Source organism: Halichoerus grypus, chromosome 13 (genome assembly GCF_964656455.1).
Source record: "Halichoerus grypus chromosome 13, mHalGry1.hap1.1, whole genome shotgun sequence".
NCBI classification, from domain to species: domain Eukaryota; kingdom Metazoa; phylum Chordata; class Mammalia; order Carnivora; family Phocidae; genus Halichoerus; species Halichoerus grypus.
Genome location: NC_135724.1, coordinates 26,976,264 through 26,998,587, shown reverse-complemented (window position 1 = coordinate 26,998,587; position 22,324 = coordinate 26,976,264). Strand labels below are relative to the sequence as shown.

General features: G+C 54.2%; 1 protein-coding gene across 2 annotated transcripts in view; it reads left to right on the top strand.

Annotated features, from left to right (window-relative positions):
• ARK2C (arkadia (RNF111) C-terminal like ring finger ubiquitin ligase 2C) overlaps positions 1-22,324 on the top strand; it is a 107,611-nt gene that overhangs the window by 37,522 nt on the left and 47,765 nt on the right. The window lies entirely within an intron of this gene.

Sequence of the window (22,324 nt, the reverse complement as noted above, 5' to 3'; positions counted from 1 at the left end):
AAGGAGCATGACCAGGACCACATGGTCAGGACAATGGTAGAGGATGCAGCGTGGCCCTCGCCTCCCCAGCATTCAACTTTGTTCCTGTCAGGTGAAGGCGTAGGCATAAAGGAAACAGAAGATGCGGCTCCCTGGGGAGATAGTTGTGTCTGGGTTTGTTTTTTTTTTCTTTTTTTAAAGATTTTATTTATTTATTTGTCAGGGAGAGAGAGAGCATGCACAAGCAGGGGGAGTGGCAGACAGAGCAGGGAGAGGGAAAAGCAGACTCCCCACTGAGCAAGGAGCCCGATGTTGGGGCTCGATCCCAGGACCCTGGGATCATGACCTGAGCCGAAGGCAGACGCTTAACTGACTGAGCCACCCAGGTGTCCCTGTCCGGGGCCTTTTGAAGCCTCCTGGATGGGACCCCAGACCCCACCTGTGCATCAGAACAGTAGGCTAGAATCTGTGGGATGTTGCAAAATCATGGGCCAGTGACTTGGAAAGGAATTTCCTTTTTTTTTTTTTTTTGGAAAGGAATTTCTTTTGGGGCCTCAGTTCAGTTCATTTGAAGTTAGTTCAACAAACACGGGGTTAAGAATATTTTATGTGCAGGGGCGCCTGGGTGGTTCAGTCATTAAGCGTCTGCCTTCGGCTCAGGTCATGATCCCAGGGTCCTGGGATCGAGCCCCGCATTGATTGGGCTCCCTGCTTCTCCCTCTCCCACTCCCCCATGCTTGTGTTCCCTCTCTCGCTGTGTCTCTCTCTGTCAAATAAATAAATAAAATCTTAAAAAAAAAAGAAGAATATTTTATGTGCAGAGGATCAGGGGATGGCAGAGGCCCAAAGATGCAACACCTAGCCCCTGTCCCAGGGGGCGCCCTGGCCAATGGGAGGAGGTTGCTGCACTGGGTGTGCAGGCAGAGAGGTTAAAGTATGGCCACTCACCCGAACTCCAAGTCAGCACGCGGTCTGACAGTGGGCTGTTTTCAACTGTGAATATATGTATAGGAAAGGTCTTAGGAAGGTGTAAATTATATCACATTGTATTATATCTTTAGTAAATAGCCTTTAATGAAAAGAATAATGTTTCATAAAACTGAGACTGGGTATTTGAGACATAATGTCATCCGTCCCTCCTTCTGTCCTCCCTCCTTTCTTCTTTCTCTTTCCCTCCCTGCCTAGTCTTCAACAGGTATTCACTGGAACCTGCCATGTGCTAGCCACGCAAGCTTATTCTAGCTACAGATTGCAATAAGGAGCTTGTAGTGAGGTGAGGGAGACAGACAAAAGGTAATACCGAAACTGAAACTGCTCTATAAAAGTCTACTTAACGAAAAAGGCAGGGGCACCTGGGGGGCTCAGTCAGTGTGTCTGACTCTTGGTTTTGGCTCAGGTCATGATCTCAGGGTTGTGAGATGGAGCCCCGCGTCGGGCTCTGTGCTCAGCACAGAGTCTGCTTGAAAGGTTCTCTCCCTCTGCCCATCCCCACCCCTTTCTCAAATAAATAAATAAATAAATAAATAAATAAATCTTTACTTAAAAATTTTTTTTCTAAAGATTTTATTTATTTATTTGATGGAGAGAGAGACAGTGAGAGAGGGAACACAAGCAGGGGGAGTGGGAGAGGGAGAAGCAGGCTTCCTGCGGAGCAGGGAGCCCGATGTGTGGCTCAATCCCAGGACCCCGGGATCATGACCTGAGCCGAAGGCAGATGCTTAACGACTGAGCCACCCAGGCGCCCCAAATAAATCTTAAAAAAAAAAAAAAGGCAATATCAGCATTGCTCCAAAATGCCTGTGCATGGAGGTGCTGCAAGAGCCCTCCGGAGGGTACTGCGCTTAGTCTTGGGGCAGGGGGCAGCTGGAGGAAGTTTTCCAGGAAGAAGTGATGTGGGAGAGGTGACTAGAAGGACAGCAGTATTTTGTCGGGTGAAAGGCTGGAGGATGAGGTGGGGAGCTGGAGAGAAGGTATCAGGTAGAGAGAAAAGCGTGTATAAAGGCTCTATGAGCCAAATGTATGGGGAGTCAAGGGAGGGTGTAATTAAATTTGCTTGAGGGCAGAGGCAAGGGAGACAGACAAAAGCTTCAGGGAGGGGCTGGTGTTTGGGGCATTGTAGGATGAATAGGAGTTTGATAAGCAAAGGTTGAGAGCACTTTGAGCAGAGGGAGAAGCCTGTGCTAATATATGCATGCTATATTTAGAGAATGATGTTCAGGCCATCATGTCTGGGAGAAAGAGTACAGGGAGGTGGGACTTGGCATGATCAGGCATCTCCAAGAAAGATCTGGGGGGTAGGACAGCAAGTAGGTGATAGTGGGCTACAGGAGGGTGGTGGTGCAAGAATGGAGAGGCAGGGCTGTTACAAGACGGACTTGGGAATCGGGTGGTGGGTCTTGGCAGCTGATGAGCCACAGTTGTCGTTGAGCTGAGGCCAGTGGAAGGTGGCCATGGGCTTTGCATCTTTAGCTAACTACTCTGCCAGATCCTAGTGTGGACTTCATTAATGCTCCAAGGGACCCCCAGCCATTTATCACTTTGTATTGGGGGAGCAAGATTGAGGGTAGGGTTCAGAAGCAAGATAAGGACCCCACACATCTGCTCGGGTGGCCTAGCTCTAGTTCGCAGGGCGATACACGGGAGTTCCTCCTCTTCGCCCATGCCACAGGGGAGAAAACGGGCTGTGGGCTGTGTGGCTACTGAACGCACAGAGTCGTCAGGGTCAGTGTCAGGGCTAGAAGCCAGGCACCCGGGGCATGTCTTCTAGAACATTCGTCCCTCTGAACACAGTCTGGGAGAGGGACAGTGGTGACCTTTTGTAGCCCTTTCTCTATAACTCACCACCAAGATTGGAAAAGCTCCAGGGAGCTTGAGGGGAAGCTCTGAGGGGTCTTCACCGCCTCCTCCCCCAGCATGGCTCAGATGAGTAAGCAGCTGAAAGTAACCCTCAGTCAAGGGGAGGGACCCCAGGGCCCCGAATGGGGCTCACCTGCTCCGAGTTAGGGGAGTGCCAAGGGGCAGCAGCCGACATCTGGTCTCCAGGATGCATGGATGTGGGCAAGGCGGGGAAGGGAAGGGACAGCTTTAGGGCCTCATTGTCCCTGCTGGGAACCCCCGCCTCCCTGCCCTGCCCCCCATTCTACTCTGTGATAAGAAGAGCTGGAAACGCCATGGTCCTGGTGAGTCACTCAGTCAAGGAAAGCTCCCCTATCTCTCTTTGAGGGCATCTAGTCCAGAGGATGTCTCCACTTTGACAAACACATCCTTTCCTTTAAATTTAACTTGAAATTTAAGAGAACAAATCAGTCTCATAGGGCAAAGTGCTGGTTTCTTCTCATCTCTCCAGATTCTTAGAGGTCCCTCCCTCCTCCCCTCCCACCACCCTCCCACCCTCTATCCATTTTACAGATGAGAGAATAAGCCCAGAGAAGTGGAGCGAGCTGCCTGAGGTCACACAGTGCTTTGACCTGGCACAGCTGTCCTGGTCCTCACCCCTTTCTCCGGACCACAAAGGAAACTGAGCCAATGCATGCACTTGTGCCTTTGGGTGGGGACCCCTTTGGGCGGGGCTGTGGTCTCAAGGGGCCAGTCTGGCCCTGCCCAGGCTAGGGGCCAGAGGGGGAGCCCTGCCTGGAGGAGTCGGTGCCCCGGGCCCCCTTTAGCGTGTGCAGGGGCATCCGATGGCCTGAAGGAGCCCTGAGGACCTTGCTTATGTTTTCACTGAGAGGAATAAAGTAAAGTAATAATGACGATGACAAGCACAAGGTCAACAGCAGGGGTAATAGTAATAGTAATCGCGGGCTCCTGCGAGCTGCTCCTGTGGGCCAGGCATGGCTCTCAGTGCTCCACCTACGCGAACTCTGGCCCCCGGCCTGTCTGTCCTTAGATCCCCAAGCTTCTGAATCCGCAGCCTTAGGGAGATACTGTGCTCACTGCTGGGTGCTAGAGAAGCTCAGGTGGGTGAGGGCTGGGAGCCGGTGGCTTCTGAGGTCCCCCCACTCCCAGTCTCTGGGGTCCTGGAGCTCTGAACGCAGCCTGCATACCCTGGGCTAGCTCCCCCCGAGTGGCCCCCCACTAACTACGGGGAAAGAGAGGCCGGAAGGCAAGGGGGGGTGTCCTCCTGGGTCAGGTCCCCATCATCACACTCTCTCCCCAGCCCTGCTCCCCAGAGCTAGCCCCATGGTGCAGAAGGAAGGAAAGGACAGAGGGGGGACTTACACAGAATGTAACCCCAGCCTGGCTTGGGTTTCTTGCTCTCTCAGAAACAGATCTTTCATAGAGAACATCCTAGATCCCTTTTTTTTTTTTTAAAGATTTTATTTATTTGACAGAGAGAGAGCAGTGGTTGAGGGGGGAGGGGCAAAGGGAGAGGGAGAAGCAGACTCCCTGCTGAGCATGGAGCCCCACTTGGGGCTCGATCCCAGGACCCTGAGATCATGACCTGAGCCAAAGGCAGATGCTTCGCCAGCTGAGCCACCCAGGCACCCCTGACTGTCCTTGATCCTTGGGTTCCTCTGGCCATGTATGGGAGTGTGGGAAAGCCTTTACAGGGTGTCAGTCTCCCCGGCTGTAAAATGGGGACAATGCTATCCCTCTGACCCACGGAATGAGAGGAGGGAAGCAGAGCTGTTCTAAGTGAGGAGGGATTGCGGCGACCGCCAGCCCAGTGTGGAGATGAGGCTGAGCACATGCTCTGTTGTCTGCGGTTGAAGCCAGGGTCCTTCCCGACTTGCTGATCCAGCTCTGGTCTCTGATGAACGAGGCTCCCCCCAGCTCAGGCCACCAGGGCAGGCCCCGCCCCCCGGAGACTGTGGCCAGTGCCGGGGCAGTGCTGTGCTTCTGCACCCCTCCCTCCCCGCAGTCCCGGGGTGCAGGCTGTCCCTCACTCTGAGCTCCCAGGGCTCTCAGCATCCATGTCCTCCTCTTTCCACAGAGTCCTCCTGGGGGGAAAAAGCACATCTTTTAAGACTCTTAGGAATACAACTTTAGTGGTGGGATTTCAGGGACCCCCAGGGAGAAGGTATTTTTGGAGAAATGCACTTTTCCCTGGCTCTTGGCTTCAGATGCACTGCAGAGCGCAGAGCCCCTGGTTGGGCCCCCACTGCGTCTGGGTTTCTGCAGACCTGTGGCATTCAGAGATGAGATTTTTTCTTTTTACAATGTATGTCATTTAATGTTTTAATATTAATGCCTTCATCTAGTGTCTGTCTCTTATTTTCCCGTTGCTTATTTTGCCTACTGTTAAAGGTAAAATCCTGCCCGCTCCAAGACCCCCGTGGGCTCTGTGGACACTTGTCCAGCATGAGTTTTCAGCTCTTCCAGCCATCCCCATCTCTGGTCCATCTCGTCCGCCACAACCCCGGGAGGCGTGGTCTCCTCCCTGCGCAGGGAAAGAAAGAGGCTTAGGGAGGGCCAGGGCTGGCCCGAGGCTTCCCTCCTGGTGAAGAGGCAGCAGAACTGGGCTGAGATGAGCAGAGCTGAGATGTCTGCCTCTCACGGCCCCAGATCTGGAACCTCACACACACTCCAGCCTGCCTAGCCAGCGCGGCCACATCATGGGACCCCCCCTCGTGCCCTCCATCCTCTTACGTGCGAGGCCAGGGTCAGGCCAAGGGTCCAGCGCAGGCCAGGGTAGGAGCCGGTCATGTGAGACAGACTTGGGGGGATGGTTGCCCAAGAGGGGGCCGCGGTCAGCCCCCATCCAGCTGTGGGAAGCTGTTGGTATTGGGGCTGAAGACAGAGGGTCAGGCCAAGACAGTGTCGAAGTCAGATTTTCAAAATGTTAAAGACATAATTCTCCTACAAATATATGGCAAGTACGAGTCAAAGATTTACTTAAGTTGTTAATGAGGGAATCAGCAGGATATATATACAAACGCACACATGTTGATGGAAAAAAAAGAATGCTAGAGTAAAATTGCTAAATTGGACACAAAACTGGTAGTTTCCATTGAGCAAAAATCATTTGCGCCTTACCAGGTTCCTGAGGATAATGTCTAACTTTACAGAGAATGGGTTCCATCAACAGTAAACAGTAAGTCAGATAAAGTTATCTTGCCCTAGAAAGCCAGATGACTCTTAGGCGGGACAGTTTGTGTTCTAGTATGACTTTGAAAGCATGCAATCTCCTTTTTTGCCTTATTTTAAAGTTTTGGGTATTTTTCCTTAATAGCAGGCAGAAACAGCCAAGAGGTAAAACTGAGGGATTCCAGGCAGAGAGAGCCCAAGATAGAGATGGCACTGAGGATTTTTTACCATCCAAGGCCACTTACCCGCCTCTTCTGGCCCTGCCCCACCTACCTGGTCGACCCCTACCTTCATCTAGAACATTCCATTCTGGTAATTAGGATAACCTGGACTGGACACTTTATGATGAACATGAATCCGAGAAGGCTGGAGACACCCAAGTGCTCATTTGGGACTCCCTGTAGGTGCCCAGTCTTCCTGTGGGGTGTGTGTGTGTGTGTGTGTGTGCATGTGCGTGGGATTCCACTCTCTTCTTACACACAGGGACCCTCTCCTTTAGGGCTCTGCCAAGCACTGGGGCTTGAGAGCCTCTTCTTTCTTTCTTTTTTTTTTTTTTTTAAAGATTTTATTTATTTATTTATTTGACAGAGAGAGAACAAGTAGGCAGAGAGGCAGGCAGAGGGAACGGGAGAAGCAGACTCCCCGCTGAGCAGAGAGCCCGATGCGGGGCTCGATCCCAGGATCCTGGGATCATGACCTGAGCCGAAGGCAGCGGCTTAACCGACTGAGCCACCCAGGTGCCCCAAGAGAGCCTCTTCTTTCTTGAAAGAACCTTGCCCCTTATTGTCTACTCTTCCAAATCCATTGCTCTTTCCTTGACTTTTCCCCACAGACATATATTCCCCTATTCCTGCCCCACCACAGAGTCCCACACGTAGCACCTTCCATGAGAGCAAACTCCCTCCCTCAGGTACATTGAAGAAGCATGGCCTCCTGATAGAAAGGGGGTCCGTCTCTATCTTGCACTTCTTCCCACTTGGGGCCAAGGCCAGCCCCTTCTGCCCTTTTGCATGAATTAGAAAATGGCTTGCTTCCCCCAGTGAGAGCCAGGGCGCAAACACAGCTGCTTGAGTCCTGCTCACTCCTTTGCAGGACATCTTTGTGCCCGGCAGAGACAGCACATCCACATATAATGGCCCCATTCCCTCCCCCTCAGAGATTTCTAGAGTAGTCTCCAGGGCCCCCTTCAACCTCTTGGTTGGCAAACCTTTTGAAGTCTTGATGGGAGGTAGTCCAACCAGCACTGGCATGTGTTCTCTGAGGTCCTGTTCCCCACGCTGGTGCCAGCTCTTATCTCTTGAGCTGGAGACAAAGGTTCCCCGGGCAATGTGAGGTCAGGGGCCAGAAGAAGCACCTCCTACCCCAGCAATTATAGTGCTTCTTCCTGGGCCCTAAATCAAATTGCATGGAAAGGAGAGTTACGTCGTACATTCTTTTGGGAGATGAGAGTGGTGGCGCATCTTCACAGTTGGGTGTAAATGACTGAGAACAGATTGTCTTGACTGGAGGGGCTTTGGGAACTAGGAAGACGTGTACGTGTGCGTGCACATGCGTGCATGGACGTACGTGCAGAAAGGGGTTCTAAAGAGGAAGGTGATGTACAAGGATGTTGAGGCCAAGACTAGGAGCTTTCTGTGTTGGCTCTGATGACCCTACTGGACAGAGAACCACGTCTGGAGCTTCTAAATCCCCCAGCTTTTGCTCCTCTCCGCTGATGGGTGGAAGGAGGAATGAGCCTTGTTTGAAATGCACAGAGAGAAAATCTAAATCTAAATACAAGCCTCGCAGTCCCTCATCTGAACATGTCAGCTCTCTCACCCTCTGGAGTGTGAGCAGAGCATCCGCCACCTCTCCCAGAGCTTCTCTGCCACTCCCCCACCCCAGCCTCTTGCTCTTCTCCTACGGTTTTGGCAGGACACCCTGGAGGTAATTAATTGATAAATCAGTGTTTGCCTTTGGCTTGGAAGAGTGATTTTTTCCCCCCTCTGTAAGTGACAAGTGTTTCAGCTGAGCCCAACGAGGTGTCTGGGGCTGGAGGAGTTGTTTTTATTAATACGTGCCAAGAAGACTGTAATATCATCTCCATAAAATGAGGGGACAGGGCTAGATGACGTCATGGTGGTATCTGATAACTCTGACACTCGGGCGACATGGACCCCATGTCTACAGGAGGAAGCTTCCAGGCCATCTGGGCCTTCCGCTCAGTTGTTTTGCCAAAAGGAGGTATTGGGGTCCACCCACAGCCTCATGGGGCCTTGGCAGCAAATGCCTCGGCCCATCAGTTCAGGGAGGAGTGTTCTCCCGGGTGAGAAGGAAATGGGTACCCATCGTGCCACGGTTTATTCTCTTTCTCCTGGCTGCCTCAGGGCCCACACTGGAGAGGCAGGCTGAAGGAAAGGCTCCCTGTCCATGTACAAGGATCTGTGGACTCTGACACCTTGGCTACTCTCTAATCATCAACATGGTCACCATCATCACCATCACCTCTGGCGTTCATATATTCAGGTCGTTTACCAAATAGCCACTATATACGTAGTTGTCCCATTTGAGGCATAAATTCCTGCTTTGATGGAGTTGGGACAGACATAATCATCATTATTTGACAAGAAGTGGTGGCTCAGAGGGCTTAATATCAATGTTCTCCTAAGGCCGCAAGTACTGGGGCCGGAACTGGAATCCAGCTCTCTTTCCATGGTATCTTATGACTTGACCCCAGATCCATCCATCCATCCATCCATCCATCCAGTAGATAATTACTAAGAGCCAAGCATGTAGGTAGGGTTACAGCAGTAAACAGAAATAAACCTGTTCCCTGTCCCTAGCTGCTATTGGTTAAGTGGAGATTCTCTTTTCTGTAGATAGAAAGATCCAAGGTGGAGAGTGAAAGCCTGGGCATGAAGCTCTCAGAGGAAGATTTTGTTTCCCCTTCCTATCACTTCCTTTTTTCCTTTGGCCCACAGCAGACCAGTTTTAAGTCATTTCGATTTCTAGAAATTTTGGCATGGTGAGCAGGATTTGGGTAGCAGCAGGGCAGCTAAACACTAGCCAAGGGGAGCAAGGACACTGATGTTATGGGCACTGCTGGGGGCTGGTGCTGACCAGGCATTTTGCAGACACATCTCATCTAATTCATTTCTCACAACATCCCCGAGGGAGAGTGGGTCAGGTTCAGAGAGAGTGATTTCTAGGGGTGCAGTATGATGTCCTGATGTGCCTTTTCAGCCCAGGGCTCTGTTCTGGCCAGCTCAGCAGACAAGTTTCTTGATGACTTGTGGTTCTCAACTTCAGTGTCCAGCCACATATGAACAAGACTGATAACAAGAACCCACCTCTAGAGAGTCCCATAGTGTGTGGGGGGGAGGTTAAAATAAGCTCCTGCATTAAACCAAGTTGCTCCCTCTGACCCCAACGCCATGATTCTAATGTGGGGGCTCCCCTGAAGTTGGGAAAGCAGCTTTCCTCAAGACAGTGAGGGCCTTTGGGAATAAATCCAGTATGAAAACAGTGCTTAGCTCTGGGGACGGGGCATTTGGTTAGAACTTGCAGTATTCAGCGCTTATAGGGGAGAAACTTGTCCAAACTTTGGTGCCGAAGTCCATCTTGATGCTGTGAGAAACATGGAAAGTCCCGTGCTTCCAAGTCTGCCCTGAAGGAGAGAGGTTTCCTGTGTCTGCCGTTGAGGACTTCTGAAATCCCAAGTTCGGGGCCCCCAAAAGCAGAATCTTGAAGCAGAAGGTGACCTTAGGGGTTATCTAGTTATGGGGACAGCCAATATGGGGCACACAGGCTGCCAGCCCAGTTCCGGGGCTGGGGGGAGGGACAGACATCCTCAGTGGCCACAGCAACCTTCCCCCAAGCCTGGAGGCAGCTTCAGAATTCATAGCACTGCAGCCAGGATGTTCGCAGCTTCGAGCTGGCACGGGGGTCCCATGCTTGCCTCTTTGCCATTCCCAATCTAGATGAACACCCCCATTGGAGCCATGAAGAACAGGAGGCTGAGAGAGGCTTGCTCAATGGTTATTTGGAATTACTGCTGGGAGGCGAGAGAAGGTAGCTGCCTAATAAGATGACCTCGTCAAGGGGGGCTGGGTCCTGGCTAGGTAAGATTGACCCATCCTGTGTGGAACGTTGCCTTTGCCTTGAAAATTCACCACTCACATGTTATATTACAGGCTTGACTATCTGGGAACTTTTTAAACCCACTGCTTCCTGGATGCATTTGGTCCTAGGACCCTTCCGTGGCCTAGAAGCTGCTCAGGCTTGCAGGACAATTTGTTCCTGAAACACACTTTGGGACCTGCAGGGTGAGCAGAAAGAGATTGGGTGGCAAGATGCTTACACTCTGTTTCAGGGTCTGCCTCAGCCAGGATCAAGGACACGGGAGGACACGGGTTTGGTCCTAAATAAAGCAGCCCTCGGGGTCTGTGGGGTCATTGACTCATGGCTTCTTCTTGCTCTGGTGGTATAGGATTCTCAGGTGGGCCTGTGGGTGGTGTGTGTGTAAGGGGGGTGGGCAAGGGCCTGCTCACCAAATCCTAGTCCACAAGAAAAAGCAGCTCTTTTGGAAGATGGTTTTAAGATAAATCAAAGAAAATTCCATTTCCCCAGAGTGAGGAGTAAACCTAGAGAACCAAGAGACATGTTTGTGTGGAGAGGTGGGTGTGAGTGAAAATTTAACACGCCACTTAGGGGCGGTCAAAAAAGGAGCTAAGAAGACAGAGGTAGAAAAGGGAAAAAGAAAAAAAAAAAGATAAAAACACTGAAACAGCTATCATGGAGCTCATGTGCTTAACCCTGGGGCATAGGTTGCCCCAGATTTCTTTGGATTTCTTTCATAGTTTACTGACTCTTAGTTTACAAAAAGTTCTACCAGTCTTGGTGCTCAGTCCACAACGGATTGAAAACAACAAGTTGGAAGGGGAAGGACAGGCTCAGGCACAGCAGAACTTATGATGGAGATGACTGGATACATAATCATCCCGTATCATAACTCACCATTGGGTAATTCTGACCACGAGGAAACGGGAGGATCCATTATATTTAGTCACTATAAGGCGCTAGGAGACTAAGGGAGCCTTTAGGAAAGATTTCCATACTAAATGATGGAGATTAAATGGGTAAGTTTATGTCATGGGGAAAATTCATGTATGTGAATCTTTTTCAATAAGGCTGATAAATGAAGCATTGCTGTAAATTCTGAATGCTCTAGATGCCTTCCCTGGGGACAGACGCATAGCATGTATAGGAAGCAGAGCGTGGCCGAGTCCTCTGGTTCAAGTCCTTCATTCTGTCAGGCACAGAAGGGGAGGCGGGGCGGGCAGGAGCCACCCAGTCAGAGGCCCACAGCTGATGGAGGGAGGGACAGTCTAGCTCTCCCCTGTGTTTCTCCACTGGGAGTAAGCCCCACAGCCTTCCCTAACATCGCTAGACCCTGTGACTCCCCCTCGTCCTGTCACCCCCCCTTCTCCCCCCCACCCCCGGTGTGGAGTTGGCATAGGAAGGGAGCATTGTGGAGGATTCAGCCAGGGTGGGGGGTCTCTCAGGAAACCGACTCCATCAGCCAGCCCTGGCCTGACAGCAGGTGACAGTGGTTGGAGATGGGTCACTGCGTCTGTGTCCTCAGGTGGCATGGCTGGTTTCACAAAGCTCTGGCATATAGATTCTATTTTCAGTGGAGCTCGATTTTCAAGCTTGTGGACTTCCGGCTTCCTGTGAAACGGAACACTCACCCTCTCCGAGCGATGGAAATAGGCCAGTTTCTTCTATTTCTCTCACTCTAGGACAGTGAACCCATCCCCCCCACGAGCACTTCCGGCGCGGACTGAGGAGACAGGAGGGGACGCGGGAGCGGGGGACTCAGCCCCCGGGCGGCCTGGGCTCAGGCTCCTGTTGGGCTCCGGTGGGCCGGGAGCCCTGGCTCTGCCTACTCGATTGTCCTCATCTGTAGAATGGGGCTCTGACGCCTCACAGCGGGGGGAGGCCCTGACCAGACCCTGGCTGCGAACCGTTTAGGAAGCAGGGGGCGGGTGGCGGTGATGCTTCTGGGAAAGGGGGTTCTCACGGACTTGCCATTTGGGAGAGCGGTCACCGGAATTCTTGAGAGCAGCGCGCACCGTGGACACACTTGGCCTTTCATACTGGTCTGAAAGTGTGACAGGCTGCGTTTGCACCGGGCTCTGCTCTGGCCGGCAGGGTGGCGGCGTGAGAGCTGCTCCCTCCCGGGGCCGAGGACAAAGTGGCACCAGGCCGCGGCTCCCTCCGTGGGCGCCCTGGCTTCTTGCTTTGTCCTCTCCGGCTCGCTGCTCACTAGCACTTCCGCGCGGGCCATGCTCCTCAGGAATTATGTTGTTCAGTCTTGAGACGGGGGATTGGGGTTCTAGAGTCAGCGCCTTCCCAGCGGCACGTAACCTGGAGCGAGTCCTTCGCAGGCTCCGGGCTGTAGGCTGTCTCTGTCGGGGGGGAAGGACATTACTGCCCCCTTGGGTCGTGAGGACAATCAGAGCCGAGCTCGGGGAGCCTGGCACGGTGCCTGGCTCACGGCATGCTCACGCTCTCAGAGGCGACAACCCTGATGGTCCTGCCAGGGCTCCAGCCCCAGTGTCTTCGTTCGTGATGGTGTTGGACCCACTCTGTGCTTCCCCCCCTGTGCCCTGGGGAGCCTCCTGGGCAGACCTCGGAGGGGGCACGGGTGGTCGGCACCGCCAGGTTCTCCCACCTTCCCTTCAACCTCAGCTGCCCTGCTCGGTCTGTTGACATTTAAAATTTGCGCAACACTGACCAAGTGGTCACTCGGGCGCTTTCCAGGCTGCGCTGCGTGGAGAGCTTTGGACGTGTCGATCTCCAGTGTCCTCTGCTCACTTCTCCTCCCAAGCCTGGCCCCCGCCACACACACAGCCACCCCCACCCAAACACACACACACACACACACACCACGTACACCACACCGCGTGGACCGCACCCCATACCACACCACATACCCCGCATACATTGCACAGCTCACACACCATACCTATCACGCACCCAACACCACACTGCGTCATGTAACACACCACACAACATATCCCACAACACACACAGCATATTCACCTCACAACGCTGCACACACGATGCACACGTGGAACCCATGCGAACAGACCTGCACACCAACACCACACCCCCACGGACGCACAGCCCTCCTCTCCATCCTGCCTCCATGCCGTTCCCCTGTCAGCGCCTCCCCTCACCTGGCCCTCGCTGTCAGCCTGCCTCTTCCCCAAAGACGCCTGGCTTACGCAAGGCTGCGCTCTCCTTCCTTACTGGGGCGTTCGACTGGGTTCAGCTGGGGGCTCCTTGCTGCCCGTAACGGCCCTCTGTGGCCACCCCGTACGCTCCTCCAGGCTAAGGCCCTCAGTGCCCTCCTGCGGCCACTTGTTGGCCACACTTGGTGGCAGTGGACAACACTCAGTATTGTACTGTTTGCCAGGTCTTGAGAGCCACTCTTGGAACCTGCGAAGCTCTCTGTGGTGGCATCCCCGTCCCGCTGGCCTGCCGGAGGGAGCCCGTGCGTGGGGTGACGGGTCAGTACACAGGGCAGGACCCGTGCAATGAGGCCAAGCCTGGCAGGTGCTGCAGCAGCCTCAGGGCAGAGGGAGACACTGTCCCTGGCCCCTGCCAGGTACCCAGCTTGGGACTGGGCCCACGTGAGCAAGCCACCCAGCACCCTCAGTCCTGCTTGCAGGGGGGCAGGGAGCCTCCATGGAGCTGAAGTGCAGGGAGGTGCACGGTCCTGGCCTGTAGGCAGTGACTCCTGGTCCTATTCCCCTCTGGGTCCAGCCCCAGGAACCCGAGAACCACCATGTAAGAGCTCGGAGGGAAATTGGAGTCCCGAGGCAGCCTCCCCACGGCTTTGGCACAGAGACCCAGAGGCCCCCAAACTCACTCCCCACGGCACAGCCCCTTGGTGCAGGATAAGCCCTTTCCAGCGGGGGTGGGAGGGGTGGGGAGCTATGTCCTGCTCTATGGGCCTCACACATTCAGATTTTTCATGGGTCAGCTTTGCTTCATTGTGGCTCTGTATTTAAAAGCAGAAGCATAAAGGGGCACTGTGTTATGAATTCTAATATTTGTCAAGAGGCTATGCCCACTGGTTTCATTCTGACAACATCCAGTTAAGTTTGAGGAGAGCTTCGTGGTGTGAATCTTCCCAGCCCGTTCTGGGAAGGTGTGAGGGCGGCCTGGGGCCCTGGGCCATGGGCCAGGCTGCGTCTGACCCGGCGACCTCTTCTCCTTCCCAGCAGCTCTCTGTGGGAGGCAGGCTGCCTAACCACAGCCTCCCAGGGGGCAGCCCCCCATGTGCACTGTTCTCCCTTCTCCCCAGGGTTTTAGGAACACAGTCCTCAGTCCTGGGAGGTTCTCACCTCCTTCCTCCATGGCCTCACGCCCTGCCTGGGCCATGGCCCCCTCCTCTGCCCTCCAGGGAGGACCAGAGCTGGCCAATGTACTGGTGAACTCACCAAAGGGCGAGGTCTGGGACCCGCTGTCACCCCACTCCAAATACCTGTCCAATCTTGATGTGTCCTCCAGGTTCTAAAACCTCCCACGCAGTGAGGCCATTTTCCAATTCCTAGGAGTGTCAGCTACTCTGCAGAGGTCAGCAGGGCGATGGCCCAGTAAGTAGAAAAGAGGGTGGACTCACAGTGTGGAGACTGGAAGCCAGGAGAACCCATCTTGGGCTCTGGAGTCTGGCAGACCTGGGTTCAATGCCTGTCTCCGTCACATAATGGCTGTGTGGTTCCTTAAGCCTCTGAATCTTGGTTGATGTGAGGCTTAGAAAAGAGAAGGTGCCCACTGCCTGGGGTTGTGGGTGGCTCTAGGAGCACTGGCTCCTGGCATTATGGGAAGCAGGGAGAGTGGCCTTAGGTGCCCTAACCTGTCCCTCTAGCTTTGTGCTGCCCAGGAGCATCCCCAGGGCATGGGCAGTGCACACACTGCTGCAAACCAGACTGTCACGAATTTCCTTCCTCCAGAACCTTCTCACTTAGGGATGCTGAGATGATGAGGGGGCTCCTACAGAGAGACAGACTTGAAACAGGGTGAGAATATGAACCTCGAGAGATCAAGTGCATGCCCTAATTTCACTATGGGAGGCCATCTTTCTGGGGCACGAGTGCGAGCCCTGGCCTGGGCATCCCGCGTGTGTCCCAGCCCCCTGCACCAGCTCACGGCCTAACACTGAGGTAGCTCCTTCCTTCTAGCCTGCCAGGTGGCCCCGACATTCGATTGGTCCCTGCTGGGAAGGTCTCTCCCCCTCCCTCCCAGTCTGCTAGCTGACACCCAAATGATTCTTCCAGACTTCTGTTTCTGGGGGTCCTGAGTCCCCAGGCTTCCTTGCTCCCCCTACACCCCCGTTTGGCTCCTAGCTCATCTCCTCACACAGCTGCAATAGAGGAGATTTCTGCTGAGATCCAGACTGATCAAATAGAATACAGTCTCGAGTGGCTTGAAGTATGTTCATAACTAACCATCCTGGTGGCATTTTCCTACTTCCTTCTTTTGGGGATTTAACAGACCCTGCCACACCCCACCCCAAACCCAAACAAGCAGGAATCCAGAGAGACAGAGCTTTCCCTTCATGTCCCCGCCACTGTGCAAGGCCCACTGTGGATCCTGATAAATGGTCCCATGATTATTCCTGCAGGAGCCAAAGGCCTTCGTAATTAACAAAGGAAGGGTCCAGTGTATTTCACTACAGGCTAGTTCTTTAAAAACAGATGCCCTAACAGAGGGTACAGGGTATCTCTGGGAACCTGCAACATTCAGTTAACATGAACTATTATGTGGAACTTGGCTCCGAGTGTGCTAGAAATCCCATGCAAAGCCTCACTTAGCTTGTGGAGATGGCTACCTTTGGGCCACAGACTGCCAGAAACTCAGAAAACGTCCCCCGCCTTGTTGGAACTCCAGCTGGACCCTCAAGTCCATCCAGACTAGCTGAGATCCCATTTTACAGACACATGGGGTGATGGACTCAAAGGGAAAGGTGGGCTGGCTATTGTCAGCACCCAATGGGAGACTGCTGCTCTACCAGGGACCTCCCAGGAAGCGTGCAGGGGACCTTGAGCCCCACCTCTCCAGGGGCTGTGTGACCGCCTCCCCTTGCCGTGTGCCAGGGACTGGGGCTGGAGACCTTGGGGTCTCACTACTGACATTCTGGGCTACAGAATTCTCTATAGTGGGGGCTCTCCTGTGCCTCGCAGGATGTTCAGCGGCTTCCCTGGCCCCTCCCACTGGAGGCCAGCAGCAACACTTGTCCCCCCAACTTCGTGACAATATCTCCATTGACTCTGTGTCAAGTGTCCCCTGAGGGGCGAGATCGCTGCCACTTGAGAACTGTGGTTTTACATGTCGCCACACATAATCCTAGCAGCCCCTTGAGGGACCAGCCTGGATTATCACCTCCGCTTTCCAGATGAACTCACCGAGGCTGGGGGAGTCAGACAACATCTCCAGTTAGGCAAAGGCAGAGCCAGGACCCCAGCCCGAGCCTGCCATCTACCCCCGAAGTCGGTGATTTTACCCACAATTCTAACCACGATTCCGGCTGCAGAGGAGGAGATCTCGTTCACTCTCTGAAGCTGCAAGGAGCTGGGGATGTCTGCTGGTGCTCACCTGGGAGAACGCCCGAGCTTGGGTTTGGAAAAAGGGAGCTAATAGGTTCAACGCAAGGGTCCCAACTATGAATTCTCTTCCAGGGCCAGGCAGGGCTGGGAAGAAGTAGCTGAGTGGTAGAGCTGCTTGCCTTCTGCAGCGGGGCTGGCTGGCCTTGGAGCCCGTGTCCCTATCTAGTGCCATAGTCACGCTGCGTCCTGAGCCCCCCAACACCCAGGGGCTGAGCACCGTAATCATCTGTTGGGGCTCACAATGCCCCAGGAAACCCCGGCTGTGCCTCTGGTCTCGTGGAGGCTCGGCGGGGTGCACTGGTGGGCGTGTGGTCCGCTGCTCCGGGCTGGGCTCTCTCGGGCATCCGTGCTCCCGCGTAGACACCGGGGCTGTCCCGGCTTTGTGCTCTGCGGGCTCGGCGACCAGCGGCTTAGCTTCGGCTTGCTCGCGTGGGGAAGCGGGAAGCAGGAATCCGAGAGGGAGAAACAGGGAGAGGAAATGGGCAAGGCCCTCTGAGGCCGAGGCTTGGAACTGGAACAGGCACGTCAGCCTCACTCTACTGGCCGGAACGAGTCACCGAGCCAGCCCAGATTCCAGGGCGCGGAAACAGACGCTGCCTCTAAGGCGAGGGGCTGCCAAGTCACAGCCCAAGCGAATGGAGACAGGGAGCGGGCACCTGCGGCCATTTCCGTATTCCTTCTCTCCGACAGTTCATCCGGCCTTCTGGAAGGCCCCTGGGGGCCCAGGCCCTGTTAGTGAGAGAGGGAAGGGACATGTCAGCAGGTTCAGGCTTCTGCAGAGCAATCCCGGCTGCCAGGACGCAGAGCAGGTCTCCTGTCAGCTCTCAGGCTGGTGAGCTCCGGGAGGATACGGCCTTTGTTCACCCCTCAGTTCAAAGAATCTAGCACGTGTGACACACAGTAGCTTCTCAGTTGTGAAGTATGAAATTAATTCAATAAATTCACCTCAATTTAATCCAATGTCACCTGATTTCAGTGGGTTTTGTTAAGTACCTACTGTCTACTGAGCTTGGCCCTACTTAATCCAAGAGAGTCAGAAGAAAGTCCAGTCCTCTGCCTGGCCATCGGGACCACGAACCAAACGTTGGGCATGACTGAAGGCGGACGTGACTGAGAAGGCATCCAGACAGCCTTGGAAGGGCTGGCCTTGCAAACCACACCCATATTGTGACAGCCTGGGCCATCCAGGGAAGGGCGTGAAGAGGCCCGGGTCTCTGGAAACTCTTCCCAAGTTCTTGGCACCATGTGGGTCGGGTGGATTTTCTGCTGATTTTCCAAGTGGTTCAGTTTAGCCAAATCCAGCGGGTGTCTCGGCAGCCTGCTGGCTTCCCTTTTCCTTTGAAAGCCCGAGAGCTTTGGAAGGGAAATCTGAGACTGTGCTTGAGATTCACCACAATGCTGTCTGTATAAGGGCAGCCGGGATGGGAGAGCATTTCAAAGCCCCAGATTCTTAGAAACAGGAAGCTGCCTTCTGCCAGGAGTCAACGAGGTTAGCCTCCCCCGGCCAGGCCTGGAGTCCAGGCTTCGTGTTGGCCAGGCGGGCCCGTGCCCCAGGCGTCCCCTCTTCCTGCTCTCCAGTGCGAAGAGGAAGGAAGGGGCCTTAATGAGGTATCATTCCTCTCTCTCATCTCCACCTTCAGCCTTTCCCAGAGTCAGGAATGGGGCCTGGGGTGGGAGGTAAAGTGGGATTCTTTCCAGATCAGGAAATAATCAGACCGCTGTGCGTGGTTTCTCAGTGGTGACTGGGAGTAGAGATCACCGTGTCGGTCACTAGGTCAGGGTGTGTGGAACATGTGTGTGTTGGGGAGTGGTAATGGGGAGGTGGCGGTGTGTGTGTGTGTGTGTGTGTGCGTGTGTGGCCATGGGGAGGTGGCAGGGTGGGAGGAAGGAGACAGGTAGAAGAGCAAATACTAGACCAGATATTATAGATCGAGTGTGCATCTAGTGGCCTGAGCCTTTGCCAGAAGCTGTGGATGGTCCAGGAGAAGAAATGCAGCCCCTTACCTCACAAGGTCCCCCCCAAGTGGGGACAAGAATCTGGCACAGGTGAGACCATTAACCAGCAGGGTTGGACAGTGTCCACAAAGTGTCACATGGTATGGTTGGGACATTGGGGCCAGAGGGATAGAGTGGGGAGGTGAGGGAAGCTTGGAGAAGAGAAGAGTGGAGTCAGTGGGGTTGGGGGTCTGGAATGTCGGGGAGCCCAGTGTCGCTGCCCGCGGTTGAACTGAGAGCACGCAGTCCAGCCCTGGGGCTCTGTGGAGACCAGTGGCCTGATAGCTGCCATCAAGGGGTCTGGTCCCCATGCCAGGAGAGGCCATACACCCCAAATGCAGTGACCCCGCCTTCCTCCACTTGGTGCTCTTGGGTGGGGTGGGTGCTTACTGTGCGTTTTCCCTCCTTGCCCCTTGGATCCCATCTCACATGAGACGCGTCACCAATACCTAGTCACCATGTAAGCCTCGTGTAAGGCAGCAGTTCGGAAAAGGTGGTGTGACAAAGGCTGTCCTGGGAGTGCTTGGTGAAGTGTCGGGCCCCTGGGTGTCAGAGACGGCGGTGCGGCAAACCTGCCTAGGGGCCTGGGAATCTGCATCTGAAGTCCCCAGGAGGACCTGGAAACTGCTTCTGTGTATTATGATTGCAAAATACCTTCAACTACAGGGTTTCCCCAGAACTCCCTCTGCCTGTGATGTGGGCTGAGCAGGGAGAGCTGCACCCATTTCCCGGATGGGGACAGTGGAACCCATGAGGAGAAGCATTCGCTCAGGGGCACACGGGGGTAGAGGGTAGAACTGGGACGCCCTTTTCCATCAACTACTCTCACTAGACTGGGTCAGGCAGCGAGGCCTCCTGGGAATGTGTGCACTTGAACGGGGCAAAGGCATGTGACTCCCCAGGAAGAGCCTGATTTATCTGGTTAGCTAATGTGCTGTGGGTGCTGACTGGCAGCAGAGAACAGAGTCCTGGGGGCCTGGGACACAGGATGGATAGGCTTTGACAGGCAGAGAAGGGGAGGCGATGAAAGGAAGGGTCAGCTGGTAATGATGGTGTCCAGTGCTGCCTTCGACCAGTCCTGGAGACGAGTGCTGGCTGCCCTTCTCGTTCTCACCGCTGGGAGGACCACCGGAGCGCTCTGGGCATCATAGACTGTTCCAAAAATGGACGGCAGCTCACTTTACAGGTGAGGAGACTGAGATGCAGACACAGGAAACGACTCACACAATAATCAATCAGCGGACTAGGGCACACGCGTAGATTGTTTCAGATTCAATAGCCACTCATCCAGCATTGGTGCGCCTTCCTCCTTTCTGGTCCAGGACCTGCCCTTGCTCTGCTGTCCCATCTTGGACTGTTTCTCTGGTTTTCTCTCCAATTCCCTGATACTGAGCCCTCACATTCTACACTGTGGTTGGCTTTTCCAAAGCACTTTTGTGTACACCATCCTGAAAGGTGATTGGGGCAAGCAACCCACTTTACAGATGAAGAAACTGAGCCTCAGGGTTAGTGGAGCTCAGCTATGGGACCAGACCCTGGCTATCTTCTGATCTTCAGGCCCTCAGTGTTGGACACTCTGACTCTCAGAATAGGCACCCCAAGCTCACGCCAGGACCCTCACCCCACCTCTTAACCTTCCCCTAGTTTCATTTCCCAGGGCTTGGATGTCCTGGTTTCCCTCTCTAGCTCCAGCTCTGACTTCGAAGAATGGGCTGGGCCTTTCTGACCCTTGTTTATCACCCCTAGTGTCGGCTCCTCTCCTCTGAGCCTTTTGCCTGGACCGCATGAGCAGTCTCTGGGGGCTGTCTTTGTACTTGGGCTTGGCCAGTTTCTGCATCGAGGGCAGGGACCTGACTCCTCACTTCTCTGTGTTCCCTAAGAGAGGGACTGGGCACCCGGCAGGCCTCCAGTGAATAGATGTTTATTAAGGGCTCTGATGGCTTCCTCCTGGCCTGTTAAAAGAGTGCTGTCCTGGCCCTCGTCCCCTTCCCGATGGACTCAGATCAAATGGGGAGCCTCCATCTGTTAATGGGCGGTTTGTAAGATTGTGTGACCTGCAGAAATGGGGGGAAACATCGCCTAGATAATGTCATTTCTAGGCAGTCAGAACGCCCCCCTGTTCTCACAAGTCCCCAGCTGTTCAGAACATTCCCCGATGCGTTAATGTGCCTCTTAGTGTGGTGGGCCGAGTCAGACAGTCTGCCGGGGATGGTCTGTCGTCTTCCTCGCTCTGAACACAGCCTGAATTGTGCCAGCTTCTCGGCAGCCCTGGCACCGTGCTCCTGAGGGCCAAATCCTATTTCTCTGTTCGCATTTCTCCCTCCGTGGTCTTCTGTTAGAACGAAATGTGCTGGTAAGGGCTCAGGGTTAAGGCTCAGGTAGGCATGTACAACCCAGCTCTTCTGGGTCTTCCGGGGAGAGCAGCTTCTGGATGGGCAGGTGGAAGGGATGGGGATGGGGTCCAGGGAGGCCAAAGCTGCTAGAAACCGAGATTGCCACCATCAAAGCTAAGCCTTGTATGGAAATGCTGGGAGGCCTGACCCTCCCATGAGGATTGAGAGACTTATCGTGCAGGCTGAGCGCCCCAGGGCCATGTGACATGGGAGGTGAGGGCACAGGAAGCCTAGACCCGGGTCCCCAGGGCCCTGCTCGGACCTGCTCGGAGCTGAGGGCAAAGGTTGCTCCTCCAGGCTATCTAAGGGGGAGGTCCTGGGACAGTGGGTCCATTAGGTAGGAAGCCGCTTCACCTGCCACACCAGCCTTCCCAGCAGCCGGCCGGCTGGACAGGCCACTCCGAACTCAGCAGGTCAACAGACCAAACTCCAGCCCAAGTCAGAGGGTGGCATGCGGCACTGTACCCCACCTCCATTTCTCCAACCAACTCTGTCCCTCAAGGACACTTTTTCCTTACTGTGGAGTTTTTCTGACCTCTCAGTGTCATTCCATTAAGAACGAAGACTCCATGTATTTAAATTCTATAATGGATCCAACAGCAAGAAGGCACAAAAGGAACTTAGCAAAACCCTTGTCCTATTTTGGGCAAGCACAGTGACTTGCCCACGGTCACCCAGCAACTCAGGGCCTCCTCCTCCTGGACCACACCTGGGTCGGAGGATGGAGCAAAGGAACGCACAAAGGGCTCTCCTTCTATCCTGCCATCTTCCCACTAAACCATCTTTAAGAGATGCCCACCACCTCCAGGACTACCCTGTAAGTGCCTGTGACCCTCATAGCAGCCCTGGAGGCTCAAGCCTCTCCCGGGGGGCTTCCAGTTATCACGGGCCTTTGAGTTGAGGAGGCCTTGGAAGTGTCTCCTCCTCTGCTCCTCAAATAGGGCGGGAAGACACATCCCGGTCCAGGAGCCTGGCTGATAACATGCATCTCCTGCCAGAGTGGGGCTTTTGCACTGAGGGAGGGGCCACCTGCTTTCATCTGCTCTATGTGGGTGGGTTGGGGACTCTCAGCGAGACCTATTTACACAGAGAAGGATTGGAAGCTGCAGATCTGACGCAGACTCACAAAACCCCTCCTCGATACCCAGCAGGAGGCCTTGGACTTGGCTTGCTCTCTGGTGGGTCTCACACATTGTTTGGGAGGCAATGCGTTCTTTCCTCCCGTTACAGAAAGTCTTATCGAGGTCTAGGTGATGCTCCATAAACGTATTT